This window comes from Odocoileus virginianus, chromosome 3, assembly GCF_023699985.2.
Source record: "Odocoileus virginianus isolate 20LAN1187 ecotype Illinois chromosome 3, Ovbor_1.2, whole genome shotgun sequence".
Lineage (NCBI taxonomy): Eukaryota > Metazoa > Chordata > Mammalia > Artiodactyla > Cervidae > Odocoileus > Odocoileus virginianus.
In genome coordinates, this window is record NC_069676.1 from 57,767,440 (window position 1) to 57,783,331 (window position 15,892).

The 15,892-nt window shown below is 54.3% G+C and overlaps 1 protein-coding gene across 1 annotated transcript in view; it reads right to left on the reverse strand.

Moving 5' to 3' along the window:
• Window positions 1-12,473, reverse strand: part of PDGFRB (platelet derived growth factor receptor beta) — a 37,314-nt gene extending 24,841 nt beyond the window's left edge. The window contains exon 1 of the mRNA XM_070465636.1: window positions 12,059-12,473. The gene's annotated coding sequence lies outside the window, so the exon portion shown is untranslated. The remainder of the gene's footprint in view (window positions 1-12,058) is intronic.
• Window positions 12,474-15,892: the final 3,419 nt, after the last annotated feature.

Sequence of the window (15,892 nt, forward strand, 5' to 3'; positions counted from 1 at the left end):
GGGCCCTGTGTGTGCCCAGCCTGCACGCCAGCACCAGACGTGCACGCCCACACATGCATGGAGCATGCAGCTCCACCGCGCCTGGATCACCACCTCGGTGCTCTCCCATGTGCCCATGTGAGGTGCACACACACATGCAGGTTAAATCACACATGTACTTAGCACAAGCGAAGCTACACACATATGCATAGAGCATATGCTCATGGGACCCCAAGCTCACCTGAACACACGTGCACATGTGGGCACAGACAAGCCACAAAGTCAACGTGTGCTGTGCCCTTACTGCCCCAGGCACTATCCTGAGCACTTGACATAGACTGACTCACTTGCTCCTCAGACAACACTATGAGGTAGACAGATACAAGGATCACCCTGTTTTAGACAGGGAAACTGAGGCAGGGAGTGCTTATTTACTTGCCTAAGAGCACAGAGCAGAGATTGAGCCAAGGCAGATGGCTCTGCCACCACTACTGTGTTTACTGGGTTTGGCTGTTCCAACATCAGCAGGGACTGATGGAAACAGACAGGACTGAGATTTATCCAGCCCAGAATGAAAGGATGTGGTGACTGGACGTAGAGGGGCTGGAGAAAGAGGTATCCTAAATGAGCCCCACTCCTATTTCTGGCTTGGAGTACTTAGGGGGCAGGAATGTGTCTGTCCTAGAGGCACAATATCTTTTTCTGAGATGAGAATGAGGCAGAACAGGAGTAGGAGCTGGCCCTGAGCTGGCTTTAGGATTTGGAGGGGATGTGGGTACTTGAGGGAGCAGGGGGACACTCAGTCTGGAGGCAAGGATCAGGCTGGGCAGAAATAGCAGTGAGATGGGGATGGGAGGAAGCCCTGCTTCACAGAGGAGGGGTGCTTGAGGCCCGCAGTCTCGGGCCAGGGATGCTCTGAATAAACAAGATGCCAGAGGGAGGGGGAGGCCTGGCCTTGGGGTCATGGGGTTAGAGTCTTGGAATGTCAGAGCTCTGAGGCCCTCAGGGACCATCTATCTGATCCAACCCTCTTCCTGTGCACCACTGAGCAGATGGGAAAACTGAGGCTTGGAGAAGGACAGGGACCAGTGTCAGGGTTTCGACCTAGCAGGCCAGGTTCAGGGGGCCAATGGGGTGCTGTAGTTTATCTGACTGGGCAGCCCCTGCCTCCAGCCCTGGCCTTGATGTGAGGCTGGTGGTTCAAGGCCCAGGGTTTGAACAACAGTTGCTATCCACTCCCTCCCCACAGGATACTGCCCCCACCCATCACACAGAGACCTTTATATCACTTTCCTGGCCTTGTCCTAGCCAGACAGGGATTAGAAACAGACTCAGAGGAGGCAACTTGCTAGGTTGCTGTCAGAAGTGGGATGCAGACTCCAGTCTCCTGCCTGGTGGTCTGGTCCTCCCTCCTGCACACCACGGACACTTCACAGCCCCAGACACAAACTTCAGGGGCAGATCCCCAGCTGAGAGGAGGGGATATGGGTCCTAGCCCAGCTCTGTCACCTGCTTTTACAGTCCTGCCCCTCTCTGAGCCTGTTTCTCCATCTGTACATGGGGTGGGCAGGGCTGTCCTGAGAACACTGCTGGGGCTGACATGGGTGACTCTCAGGACCCTGGTCTGGAAGTAGTCATGCTGAGTTGAAATGCTGGGGTGGGGGTGGGGTGCTGGGGAGGGGCCCTGGCCAGGATGTCATGACTCAGCTCAAAGAAGGCAGCCAGCTCCAGGCCCGGGAGTGTGTGGGGGCAAGAGGGATCTGGAGCCAAAGCCTGAGTCCTCCCGTCAGCAGCTGGGGGAGTATGAGAGTGATGGCAGAGGGTGTGGCTCTGTAGGCTCACCCCAAGTGGGCCGAGCTGGAGGTGCAATCTTGGGGCATGGGTATGGAACCCCATCCTGGGAGCCAGGAAGGAGAGCAGGGTCTGTTGGGTTGGGAGATAGTTATGGGCAGGGGGTAGAAAGCTAGAAAGTGGCTGAGGTTGTGGAGCTCTCACCTGCCTCCCTCAACCCAGCGCCCCTTCTGCTGCTGAAAGTCAGCATTCCACCCTACACACTGAACCTCCCCACAAACCTCAGGATCACGTGGAGGCCAGAAAGGGTGAGCAACCTGACCTGAGTCACACAGCGATGCCACGCAGTCACCCAGGCCCAGTTCTTTGCCATGCTGCTTCTAGACCCAGAGGACCTTCCTGTTTTCCAGGTATCTATGAGGTCCTCCAAACAAAGCAGCAGAAATCAGTGAAGTTGTGGCCTGCAATGGGATCCAGCTGTTCTGGAAGTCCACGTGGGGTGAAAGGACAGTGCCAGTTCCATGGAACATCACTCTGATGGCCCTACCCCACCCCCTCCAGCACGAGTTTGGTGGCCTCTGGCTACCCCATGTTACCACACACTCCCATATCGCCTTTAGTCTGAGCCTTCCTGCCTGTCCTCACCCCCTGACCAGAGGAAACTTCCTGAAATCCCCACCCAACCATGTCCTTCCCTGGTGCCTCCACGGCTCTCCATCCACCCTACATAAAGGCTGGCTTCTTAGCCCAGCTGTAAGAACCTTCACGCCCTGCCCTGCTGACAGACAGGGCACCACAGAGGGGGCAGGATGCTGTCCTTCCAGCTCCCTGGGGGCCCAAGCGAGGCCCCCACGCTCTTGTCACTCACTCTGTTCTTCTCTCCCCAGGAGGCCTCCCCAGGGACACAATGGAAAGAAATGACCTCTTTCCTGGAAGTTCAAAATAAAACGAAACATCTGTCTGGATCGGAGCCAGGCTGATAAAACATGGACTGATCCCTCCCAGTCCGAGCCCCCGTCTCCTGCCACACAGCCCTCACCCGCCGCAGAGGAGCAGAGCAGGCGCTTGGAGGTAGGGGGAGCAGGCCTAGTTACTTGGAACGGCTCGTGGGAAAGCGCTCAGTGTGTGCCTCACGGCCACTGGGGGCCCAGGGGAGGGGGTCTGGGTCCCCACACAGGCTGGGAACCGGCCTGAGAAGGAGGTCAGAGAGGGAGGGAGGCCCGCCACATACCCCTGTCCACCCGCCCGCCAAGCAAACGCTTCCTGCCTCCTCCGGCGCCTCACTGGCCCCCTGCTTGTCCCCGTGGCCACCCCCTGGGCCATTGTGGCCTGGCTCTGCCCAGGCCCAGTGGATCCCTGGACTAGAGTCCTCTAGATCCCAGATAGGCCTCAATGCCCCCTTTGAAAAGGAACAACGACTTAGAAGACCTTGAAAATAAGAAGAATAGCTAATTCTGATTTAGTTCTTATCACCCAATGCCTGGGCCAAGCCCTTAATGTGAATGGTCTCAGAACAATCCATGACAACGGTGTTGCTTCTGCATTTTATAGATAAGGAGAACAAGGCACAGACAGTGCAATCCTTTGCCCGAGGTCACAGAGTTCCCAGTGGTGGAGCCGCGCTCGATCCCGGGTGGACTCATCCCAGAGCACACAGGCACAACACCCGTGTAACAGCCTTTCTAAGGCAGGAGGCAAATTCTGAGTGCCTGACATACAGTATTAGCTCAGTAAAGGAGTCAGCAGGCTGTTGTTTACCCTCTATTTCCTAACCTCTCCCCTCTTAGCTGGGTGAAACTGAAATTGGCAGAACAAAGAGGCAGACAGTCACATCATCTTTCACAGAACCCTATCTTCTTAGGTGTGAGATGGGCTATAAGTCCTCCTACTTCACATCTCCCCCAGGCTCTCTGCAAACAAAGAGGTTGTCCAGCCTCCCAACTGCACACCTCCCATTATAGGGATCTCACCACCTCACCATGGCCTGTTCCATTCTTGGACAGCTCAGGTTCCTCAGGGGTCAGGCTATTTGAAAACTTTTATTACATGTGCTCAATCTATCTCTTTATATCCTCAACCCATTATTCCTGCTTCCATTCACCACTGTCAATGCCCCCCTGTTCCCACAAGCAGGGCATCTTTCTTCCCGTTCATTTTTCTGATGCTCCACAATGTGAAAACAAACAAAAGCCCTTACTAATTCAGAGCCAAGCACTCTGCTAAATGACATGACCTGGGAATTTGGTTTCATCCTCACAACAATCCTGTGAGGAGGGTACAATCATCATTCCTATTCACAGAGGAAGAAACTAAATCTCAGAGAGGTATGGCAACTTGCTCAAGGTCACACAGAAAATTAATAAAAGCCAATGATAAGCTGGGATTCAAACTCAGGCCCATCTGACTGACTCCAAACATGTATTCTTAACCGCTGTGTAGGACTGCCTAGCTTCTGCCCAGAAACAGGTCTGTTCACAGAGAAACACTCCCACATGGGTTCACCCTAACGGGGTCAAGCTCTCAGGTATTCGATGTCCTCAGAGGTCAGAGTCCTGAGCAGGGGATCTATCCCAGCTCACCCACGAATTTGGAAGTTAAGCAAGGCGGGATCTCAGAACCTTTCGGGGACATCACTGTAGAACCTGAGGGTCAGCATCTACACTGAGGAGAGGAGTCTTTGCTGAGGACAGCAGGGCTCTGGTCTGCCACAAGCCCTGTCCCAAAGGCCTCAGACAGAGCATCCCGGCAGTCAGGCTAGGTGCAATGCTATGCTGCACTCGGGGTCCAGGCCTACCCCTGCTGGGGCCCCAGCACCCCCTTTCCACTGTTCAGATGGCCCAGGGGCCCCTGCAGCTGCAGAGTTCTAGGCCTCCACCATCCTTCGGCTGTCCTCCCTGCAACCCCCGCCCCTCACCGCCCCCCAGAGCCTCATCTCCGGCCGGTGCCATGGCAACAGAGAGCGCCAGGCCCTGGCAGCCAAAGGAGCCCCCGAGAGGGGTCCCGGGCTCAGACTGGGGAGGGGGGTACGGCAGGCGCAGACAAGTAAACCTTCTGTTCCCCTGGCTGCTGCCAGCCCAGGATCAGCCCCCGGCTGGGGTGGGGGCCGCACACAGAATGGGTTCTCAGAGCCAAGTGGGCAGGGGGCAGGCGGGCCTCGGCCGTGTGGACTGACCCACCAGCACGCGGCCTTCCCCCAGCAGCCCAGAGTCCACACATCGGGCGGGGCAGCTAGCTAACAAGAACCTGCCATTAACTGATGCCAATTACAGAGCATTGAGATTCCCCTCATAGCCCTCTAGCGCTTCAGAGCCAGAGGGGAGAAAACTCCCACATTTTAGTCCCCTTATTTTCCCCACATCTGTTCTCTCACCTCTTCCTCCAGGTGCTCACCCTGAGTCTCCCACTCACTGTTACTCCGCCTCCCTGTGCCTCCAGTCTCCCCTCTGTAAGTCCGGGCTCGTCATCGAGTTGTCGAGGCCTTCAAATGAGTTAATTCAAGTGAAATGCACAGAGCAGGGCCTGGCGCACAGCCCTCGGCCAAGTCAGTGGCCACGTGACTCTTCTTCATTCACTCACGGGAGAATAAGTCACTCACTCATTCACTCACTTGGCCTTGAGACCCGGCTAGGCTAGGCTTGTCAGCAAAGGGGTCTGTGTGGGAAACAGGGTGGTGAGAAAGCCAAGAAGCATCGCTGCTGTTTGTTACTAGGTGTCAGCAGGCTCAGCTTGGGTGGGGGTGGGGTCTCCTCCTCCAGGACCAGAACCCAAGGCTAATGACTCCCAGTCCACTGTCTGCCAACCTGCTCTTTGTCTTAGTCCCTTAGTTCGACTTTTCACAAAAGAGAAAGCCCAACAATCTGGGGGAATATCTTCAAGTTCCTCATATAGGATTAGGCTTACAGTAGGTGCCCAATATGGGTTTCCCAGGTGGTGCTAGTGGTAAAGGACCTGCTTGTCAATGCAGGAGACATAAGAGATGTGGGTTTGATCCCTGGGTCCTGAAGATCCCCTGGAGGAGGGCATGGCAACCCACTCTGGCATTCTTGCCTGGAGAATCCCATGGACACAGGAGCCTGGCGGGATACGGTCCATAGGGTCACAAAGAGTCGGACATGACTGAAGTGACTTAGCACGCACACAGGTGCTCATAGATGCTTACTCAGCATGAGAGATCAAATGGCTGTGGAAGGTCAGCTCTCTGGTCCTCAGCTGCCCTGTAATAACTCGGGACTCCCTGGGCTGGGAAACTGGGATAGTAGGTGATGGTACCCTTTCCATCTAGGGAGGTGATGGTTTGGGGTGATGAAGGGGCTGAACAGATACATGGGACTCTGATGCCAGGGGGCAGTGCCTGATGCCTCCCAGGGAAGTGAAAGCACGCGGAGGGGCTCGGCCAGGCCAGGAGCAGCAATATAGCCACTTAATCCACTGCCTTGTAACCACTCGACTTCTCGGAGTTTAACTTCCCTGAGTCCCATTTTCCTGGAAAACCACAAAAGAGACACCCTTTTCCATTGCTGTGAGGGTTAGAGATGATGATGAAAGGCTCCTGATGTGACAGGCTCAGTCAATGGTAACTGTTATGATTATAGGATGGTTTGAGGGGAGGAGAGGCTGTGAGCTGGGCTCCCTGGGGGATGACGCCAGGGAAGGCTATTCCACAGAAGCTCTGTATGAGCAGTTAAGGAAGTGGGAGATCATGAGGCATCGGGTGATGGCAAAGAAAGGACTGTGAGGCTGGAAACGGGCTTGTCAGCAAAGAGGCAGGTGATGGGCAGAGAAGGAAGGCAGAGGTCACTTTGGGAAAAGATTGGGGTGTGGGCTCTGCCCTGGAGGCACTGGGAAGCTGACTTGTCAGGGATTGACAGTGAGGGTGGGGGGCTGGCTGCTGCCTGGGGTGACAACAGTGCATGTCTAAGCACTTATGGGGATGGAGGGCCTCCACAAGGGGGAGTGACAGGAGTGGCCTGGCATTTTATGGGACGGTGTAGATTAGGATGGGGACAGTAGAGGCAGCGAGATCAGCTCTGGGGATGAAGCTATCTCAAACCCAGCCTGAATTCCCTGGCAGGACCAACTATATAATTTGATGGGATGATGGCAAAATGCAAATGTCGGGACCCTTGTTAAAAAAAAAACTATTAAGCATTTCAAGGCAAGGCCCTTCTAAGCATGAAATCCTCTGTGCCTGCACATGTTGAATGCTTATGAAGTCATCCCTGCTCCCTGGTCTAAAGCGGAGGCCATCTATTCATCCATCCATCCATCCACCAACCTGTTTATCCATCTCTCCATGTACTTATCACTTTTACTATTCATTCAACAGAAAGGCCCCAGCCTGATAACAACATGATATAAGAACATAAATATAGGTAAGACTGGAATAGCCCACAGTCCACTGAGTCACCCTTGAGCCTTTACCTTCATGCCCAAAGCCCTGGGCTAGGAGAAGTCAGGGCTTCAGTGACAGGTTTGTAAATCTGAGCCCTGCCCCCTGGGGCTGATCCTGGAACCTCCTCCCTCTATCCACCTCTTAGGCTCAGCCTCAGGAGTAGAGAAGCTAGAAGAGGAGGGAAAGGAGGGCGTCACAGCCCTTATGGCCCCACTTACCAAGACAGAAGGTAACCAGGACAGCAATAAGATGAGACACAGCCACACAAAGCCGACAGGAGCTCTCAGGGGCTAAGGACGGAGCAGGATGTAACCTTTGGGTTCTCTGAACTGTCCCCTTGCCCCCTGGTTTTATACAAAAGGAAATTATGGCCAGGATGGAGAAGTGATGTAATCAAAGGCTCCATGGTCCACAAGACTACCCAGAGGGGATCCCATCCCTCATTGGGGTGGCATTGCTACATTCTAGCCTAAACTCTGCCCTGTGGCCTCAACCTAGTGAGAGCTGGAGCCTTAGCCCTGGGCCACAGAGACGGGTGGAGAGGATCCAACACGTGCTGGCACAGAGGAAAGTCCAGGCCAGCAGGCTGGGTCCTGGGCTCAGTGCTATATCTGAGGCACATCCCTCCTCTTCTCTGGACCTCAGTTTCCCCTGTATACAATAAGGAAGTTGAACACAGTGATCCCCATAGTCCTTTTCATCTCTGACCTTCAGGAACTGTCTGAGCCCCTGGCCCTGCTGCCCCCACCTCCCAAGTAACAACCCTTTCCATCACAGGGCAGAGAAGCTGGTACCTCTGGCAGATGAAAGGTTTTGCTCACCTGAGAAATTAAAGATCTCTGAACTGAAGCAAGGAGAAGAGAGGGTGCTAATGCAGCTAAAATGATACACTTTGATTTTCAACCTCCTACACTAGGCTGGGGTTAGGAAGGGGGTTCCTGGGGTCATGGCCTGGAGGTTCAGGAAGTTCTTTGGCCTGAGGGTTCTGGGCCTGAAGTGTTGGGAGGGGCTAGGGTTTGGCTTATACACTGGGAGCAACAGTATGTGAATTCCACACTCTTCTCATTAGAGGTGGGTCTCTGTATTCATTCCCTTGCCTCTGGACCCCACCATTTGTCCATCTACCATGGGCCAAAGCCTTGCTTTGAAATCAGAGCATATGAAGTTCAAAAATCAGCAAAGAGTCACAGCATTCACACACAACCCTTCACAGGCACTCCTCCTGACCCTCCTTCCTCAGTATCCAAGAAAAATGGGCTTGTGGGTGCTGGGGAAACACACCCTCAGAGCTCCCCCAAGAAATAGAGTGCATTTCCAGGCTGCTCTGATTGTCAGAAAGTTCTTCCTCTTGATTATAGGGCACCATTTTCCATTAGTGGTCATTGATCCTGACCACTTTCTGTAACGTGCAGAAAAAGGGTAAGAAAAAACCCTTTCATTGTGAAGTTAAATATGCATGATCCCTGAGTACACAACAGGGCTTGTGTGGCTGCCAATCTGGGCTGGCGTGGCTTGGAATCCTGGAATTGTTTTACGGCTGGAAGGAACTCAGGGATCATCTCGTTCAAAATCCTTATTTTACTGATGGGAAAACTGAGACCCAGAGAGGGACTGACTCACCCACAGTCATACAGGATGGGTTCCAGGGTCTGATGACCACCTCTAGAACTCTAAGGGGCCTCCACGGCTGAAGCCCAGGCCCCACCCAGTCTCTCAGTCATGGACTCTGGAGTCAAAAACACCAGGTTTAAGTCCCGACTCCATCATATCCTAGCTGTGGGACTTAGAGCAACTGACTTAACCTCTTAACCTCTCTGGGCATTTCTTTATCTATAAAATGGAGAGTTTATGTCCACTCCTTGAGGTAGTTTGCAATGATTAAATTAGTTCCGCAAATATTTATTAAGCAGTCACTGAATGCCAGGCCTGGTCTAAGTGCTGAGGAATACAGCCGTGGACTTGATGGTAATGGATGTAAAAAGCACAGTGAAAATGCTCAGAGAAGGCTGCTCCCAGTTCTGTCCTCTCTCACACATGGCTTCCCAGTTGAGGTGTTTCAAGTTCTGATGATGGGAAGACATGGCCAATGGGCAGAGCGGGGAGGTGTGGAAAATAGTGGGGGAAGATCTCCCCCTTCCAAGGGTCCACTGTCTGCGGGTTCTGAACCATCTGCCAGAAATAGGGCATGGGGGTGTTTCAGGAGTGCCTGGGGCCCTCTCATTCCTTTCTCCCTCCTCACCGTTCAGTAGCCCAACCTAAGCAAAAGGCCCAGAATTCCCTCCTTCAGCCCAGAAGGCAGCTGGTCTCAGAGCCAGACTGTGCCTGGAGGATGGAAGTGAGCCTTCAGCACAGCCATGACGCCCAGGTCCCTTCCCTTCCACGGCTACAGCCCTTCACGAGGTGCAGGCCAATCTTACAGCCGTGTCGTCCTGTACAGGAGGCAGGGAGAGCAGAGGCACTCTGTTGGCTCTCTTAGGCATTGGGTCCAGCCGCACGAGATGCAGGAACCATGCTAAGTGCCTTATCTATATTATTACCTTATCGACCCTGTGTCCTACCCTACTGCTCACAGAGCAGGGACCTGTCGCCCAGAGAGGCAGAGCACTGGCCCAGGGTCACGCAGTTAGCTAGAGGCAAGGGAGCATCATCAGATGCCCGAAACTGGTGTTGTTTACCCACCATGCCCACTGCCTTCCAGATGCAGGCGCAGCAAGAAAGAGGACGTGGGGGCCTGAGGTTGGCCACACAGAGGATTTGAGTTGAGCCAGGACCAGCGCTGGGTCTCCTGACTCTGAATCCACGGTGCTTTCCACTGCCCCACATCTGTGGGCAATTAGAAGTCTCAGCTCTTCTTCCCACAGAGGAGGGAGGGCTGCCTGATCACTACTGAAGGGAGGGGGCTCACCAGATGGTCTCCCTCCTTACTCAGGACCAAGCCGGGGCCGCGTGGACCCGGGATCTAAACTTTCTGCTGGAGAAGGTGCTGGACCCAGGAACAGGCTCTGCGGGAAGATGGAGACTCTCTCCTCCTACCAGAGCCTCCCTGGGAGCAAGGAGGTTAAGTCTTTGGTTTCAGGCAGACCTCATCCTACATACCAACTCTACCAACTGTGCGACCCTGGGAAAGTCACTTAGCTTCTCTGAGCTTTGTTTTCCTTGTCTTCAAAACAGGGGTAATCGTAATACTGATTCTAAAGACCTGCGATGGGGATTATAAGGCCTGAGAGGTTCCAGGCTCTGTACCCAGCACAGAGTTAGCACTCCAGGATGGTGACCAACATAATCTGCATGTTCCCAACTGCTGTGGATTCAAGGCCCTGCTTCCTGGAGGCAAGGGAAGATGGCCTGACTTCAGAAGACCTCACTAGAGGTCTCTGTGTACTTTGGGATCACAGAGGCAGGAACATTCCCCCCTTGATATAGAAAAATGTCGGGAAGACCATGTAAGATTCTGGATAGGCACCCAGAGGGTGATAAGGAAGGAAGAAAGGAAGGAAGATAAGAGGCCTGGGTTCTGGGCTCACCCTTGGAAACACAAAGTCTTCAGTAGGTCCCTACTCCCCTTTACAACCACATTTGCTCAGTCCCGCTGCCTTCCCATGGGCACTGGGGTCAGAACACAGGATGGGGAAGCCCGGGACCCAAACAATCTCTGATATGTAAACAGAACACAAACAGAGGGTCAAGCAACAAGCTCCAGGATGATGGGCATGGCAAGCTCTTGGAAGACTGGAGGAACCAAGGAAGGCTGCCTGGACGAGGTAGAATAGGGAGGGTCCTTAAAGGAAAAGGGAAGGTAGTGAGGAAGGGCGTGCCTACAGGCAGGATCATGAAAATTCCTCTGGGAATCCTGGGATCTGACTGTCAGGAACACAAAACCCAAGTCTGGTGTGATGGGGCAGGGAGCTTACTATCTCCTGAGTTCTGCCACCTACCAGCTGTGTGGCTGCCCTGAGCCTCTGTCTCCTCACCCATAAATTTGGTATAAAATCAGTCCCTGCCTTTGGACTTGCTGGTGAACGCTACATGAAATCCAGGATAGAAAACACCCCGAATGGTCCTAGCATGCAATGTGTCAATGAGTGGCAGCTGCTGTTAGGAGTTTGGGCTTCCCATAGGTACCATCTTCTGGGGAGACTCACGGAAGGGATGGTGATCAGATACATGTTTTAGGATGGCGCGGAGAAAAAGGGAAATGAGAAGGCCTGAGAAGCTGCCTTTGACCAGAGGAAAGGGCCCAAAAGCCAACTCCCTTTCTTCACAGAGGGGCCCCCAGGCTGAATCCAGACCCCCAGCCCAGCCTGCATGAGGACGGGCCTGCCTCTGCCCCCTCGCCTTCGCACTTTCCCAGCCACTGGGGGTTTGGAAGGACATCTTAGGAATCCGGAAAATTTGCAAATCCATTTAAATCCCGAGAGGTTGCCTGGCGGCCGACTGGCCTAGAGCCAGACAGATTCTTAGGGACAAGGCTTGGGCCCAGGGACAGAGGCTGTGGGTCTGAGGTCCCCAGCCCCCTGCTAGATTCCCTTTCTATGTATCTGGCCGGATACATGAATACATCTCCGGATCCATCTCCCAATTCCCCTCTCATACTCCTTCCAGCTCTCCTCACGGCCCCCCACAGGCAGTGCTTTGCTTTGGAAGCCTCTCCTCCCCCTCTCACTGCCAGAAACCCCTGGGATTTGTTTGATGAGGGCAAGGGGCACCCACCCCAGAAGCAGCCTGAGCAGGAGAGAGCTGGTTCCTCCAGCCCAGATGTCGCCCACAATCTCAGAGCCTCCTCCCATCTGGTTTTGTTAAAAATATTTTCCATTTTTTTACCTACCCAAGAAGGCGCAGTCTGGGACAAGGGGACAGGACAAGAGTCTGGGGCTCCCTCCTCTTCCCAGCGCTTACCTTGCTGCTGATGCCTTCTGAAGTGTGGGCAAAGTCCTGGGCTCTGGGCTGTCACCCCCTCCAGGAAGACCTCCTCACTTCCTACTCTCCCCTGTCATCAGAAGGACTCTGCTGGACCTGAAGTGGGGCAGTGGCAGAGCGGGAGGACAGTGAAGAGCGCTGTAGGCTCCCAGAGCCTCAGGAGAATGGAGGGAGTGAAGGACTACAGGGTGAGGAGTGGCCTCACTCCCAAAGCATCCTTGTGGAGGAGAAGGGCTGCCAGGAGGGGCCGCCCTGGGTCTGGCTGCCTGGGTCGCTCAGCGCAGGCTGCTGCCTGGTGGCGCTGGTCAGAGGGGCCCCGGCTCTCTCCTCCCAGTCCCTCCTTCTCTCTGGCTCCAGACAGGGCGGGCAGGGACTGTGGGCCGCTGGCGGCCCCAGGAGCTCACACCACTGTGGGCTTCCCTGCCCCCACCCCCCTACTTTGGGGGAAAGGCTGCAGAGCAGCCTCTGATTGGCTCAGCTGGGAGAAGGGGGGCTGGGGGCGGGGAGGGTGGACGCGTGTGTCTGTTTTCAATTTTAGTTTCCCCCTCCCTCTTTCTTTTCCCCCAAGTTTCTTGTTTTTCTTCCTCGTTTCCCTCTGCTTGCTCGCTCCCGTAGCCTGCTCACTCAGGATGTGAGGGGATGTTTAGAAATTCCACAGCCCACGCCAGCCAGCCGCTGAGTCACTTTTATTAAAGAGTGGCCTGGCCCACTAGCCTGATGCCTGTCTCGGGTGGTAGCCTCCCCTGGCTGTGGCACCCGGGGGTGGGTCCCCTCTCTGGGCCTCTGCTTTCCCATCTGCAGAGGGAGCTCTGATAACCCATCCGGTGACTCAGTCGACACTCATTCATTAAACAAGCTTGCTGAGCACCTACTATGTGCCAGACACTGTGCCAGGTTTTGGGGGTGCAGTGGTAAGTTACAGTCTCTGACTTCAGTGTACCCAGCTAGTGGGAGATACAGTGCCCGGAAAGGGGGGCACTCCTTGAGGCTTGAGGGAATCAGAAAGGGCTTCTGAAAAAAGGTGACTTAGAAGAGAGAAAAAGCCCTTATGAGGTTATCAATCACTTCTCATAAGAAGAAATCAAGGTCCATGGGTGAATTAGCACAGAAAGGGAAAGAGACATGCCCAAGGTCACCCAGCAAACTTCAGATTTCCAGACATCTTCCTCTATCATCTCAAAATCCCCAGAGGACCAGGAAAGGATTATTTCCTTGTTGTATAGACAAGAAACTGAAGCCCAGAGGAGTCAGATGAGCTTCACAAGCTCACAGAGCTACAGCAGAGCTAAGGCAGGATCAGGTCTGTACATATCAGAACAGACTCAGGTGCTCTGACCTCAACGGAAGACCCACACCGCAGTGTCGACTGGCCCTCCTGTCCTACCCTCTTCCTTGTTATCCCTTCCCCAACTCTCATTTATCTTCCAGTACTGTTGTGTTCCATTTCCAACCTCTGCACCAAGGTCTGCCAAGGCTTCTCTGGGAGCCCCTGGACCTCTCACCCTCTCCTTTTGTTTTTTCCTGCCTGCATCTCATGGCATGCTGAAATTTCCCAACCAAGGATTGAACCCACGTGCTCTGCAGTGGAAGCATAGAGTCTTAACCATTGGACCTCCAGGGAAGTCCCATCCTTTCATTTCTTCAACCCTCACTTCCTCAGGTCAGAACAAGTCTCTAATCACAGATTCCTGACCAAGGGCAACATTTTTAATGAGAGTTGGGTTGTGTCACCCTATCCCTACTGCTGTAACGCATGGGGAAATGGAGTCCCAGAGAGGGAAAGAGAGGTGTCCCAGGTGGAGACCTACCTGACTCTGCCCAGAGTTCCTTCCATCCTGCCCTCTTTCTACACCCTTTTTCCTCCAACACCTCAACCCAGGTGTCTGTTCATGGGGGAAGGAGGTTAGGATTTCATTCCAACCATGGTCACCAATCTTGTGCTCATTTCTTGGTCTTGTCCCATGGGGACTGCCCAAGAGAACATTTGGGTTAGACCACACAGCGGGAGAAGGGTTCTTCAGACTAGGTGCACATGCTGGGGTGGGGGCTATGCGATTCTCCCAAGGGAGGGCGCCTGGTCCAGCTCAGTGGCAAGGGAGTCATAGGGGAAGTCCAGGGACTCCAAAGACACAGGGGCAGGCCTTCCTGTCCAAAGATTTCATCAGTCTTTGCAACTCCCCTCCTAGCATCTGCCTTGGACATTCACCTCTGAAACCATGGTCCAGCTGCTAGGACCAGGTCAGTGGGGTTGGTGGGGGAGAACAAGGAGGCATTTCGAATCCTAATACCCAAACCAGATAGTCTGGGAGTCACGAGACCCAGCTATGCACTTCTTGTGTGGCCTTGGATAGGTACCTTGTCCTCTCTGAGCCTCAGTTTTCCCATCTGTTCATAGTAGGCATGGGCTCACTGTGCTGGAGGGCCCTTGGGATGCTCTGTCTACAAGTTTCTTAGATCTGGACTCTAGCTAGGGAGAGGAGTTGGGTGGGCCCCAGGGCAAGGGGACAGCTGGGGGCCAGAGATGCAGCATAGAGGGGAGGGGGCGGCTGCTGGTGGCTCCCCTGGGAAGCTGGCGGCCGCCGGTTTCCGGCCAGCCCGGCCGTCCGGCTGGCCCATCTGGAATCACTTAGCCCCTACCACCATTAACCCTTGGCAGGCACCAGGGCTGTTACGCCTCCTCACAGCCGAGATGGAGTTGGGGGATGCAGAATCACACGGAACACCACAGGGCACTCACCGAGGGCTGGACAGTTGAGGAAGAAGGGTCATGATTGACAGGGCAGGTTTCAGAGATGGAGATGGAGCTTGGTTCAAATCCCAGTTTTAGCAGTTCGAAGCTACAGGATCTTGGGCAAGTCATTTAAACTCCTGGGCCTCAGTTTCCCCTGTGTACTCTGAAGGGGTGAGCAGTGGGCAGAGCAGTGCCGTCACACTGGGGTGGTCAGCATGGCTCCCAGCCCCACTGTGGACAGGACGAGCCACAAGCAGTCTCCCACCTGTCCAGATGCTATGGTCCTCTGACCATCCTGTCTTGGGAGAGGCCAGGGTGAGGGTGAGTGGGCAGAGCATGAGGTGTGGGGAGCCCTGCCTGAGGTAAAGAGTGCAGAGGGAAAGAGGAGCTGCAGGCCTTGGGGTTCAGTATATCCCCTTCCCACTGCACAGTGTCATGCTCAAGGATTAAGGACCAAGGCTCTAATATGGGTAGTTCCAATCCAACTCTGCCATGTCCTAGCCGTGTGACTGTGGACACATAACATGAATTGAGCTCAAAGAGCATCAGTGTTTTGAGCTGTAAAATGGGGTTGTTGAGAGGCCTGAGTAAGTGATGCACCAAAGGCATTTTGTTCAAGGACTAGGGCAGAGTGAGAAAGTTCCACAAAAGATGCCTGATTCTTTGGTGTCACCAGGAGCTGCTGTCCCAGAAGTCCAACGGAGGCAAGCCTGTGCAACCGCTAATTTGACAGCCAGGATGTCTGAGGCCTAGGGATGGAGAGTGACTATGATGTGAGTCCAGGACAGTCACCCAGGTTCTAGTCTAGACTCTCAGGACCATGTTCTTCTCTAAAGGAGGGAATCAGGCTGAACTGACCCCCCTCCTCAGCCCCCACCCACGCTCCTTAGAGCCGGAAGCCGAAGCTCTCCATAGGGTGAGGGAGGGGGGCCAGAAAGGGCGCCTGAGTGGGAGAATTCCCAGTAGGCCGCTTCAGCACTCACTCAGGCAGCGCCAGCAGCCACCACATCTGGCTCTCCCACGCTCCCAGCACTGCCCCTCCTCCAGGCTCCCCAGGCCTGGGGTGAGGTCGCAGCATGCAT